We start from the raw sequence: 353 nt of genomic DNA, 5'->3' as shown, positions 1-353 counted from the left end.
TATGGGCCAATAGGCCTTCTGCAGTTACTTCCATTCTTATGTTTTAATACCCATTGTTTCGTGTTCTGTCTTGTGTTTGTCACCTCACCCAAAACTTTTATGCATATCACCTCACCCAAAGCGAGTATAAGTATGATGAATTTATATGTGTAAACAAAGTCTATGAAATTGTAATAAGAATTACGAAATACGTTCAGGCCAAGAATAAAAATGAATTTTGGAGAAATGATATTTCAATTACCCTCGACAGTGAAGAGAAACATAAGACATAATGAGAAAATTCGTGTAAATTCGCTACCAAAATATACCAATATTCTGGCTGGTGTTGTGCCAGTTGCACTTTAATAAAGAAA

The sequence above is a fragment of the Procambarus clarkii genome, chromosome 25 (assembly GCF_040958095.1).
Source record: "Procambarus clarkii isolate CNS0578487 chromosome 25, FALCON_Pclarkii_2.0, whole genome shotgun sequence".
Lineage (NCBI taxonomy): Eukaryota > Metazoa > Arthropoda > Malacostraca > Decapoda > Cambaridae > Procambarus > Procambarus clarkii.
This window is presented reverse-complemented; position numbering follows the sequence as displayed.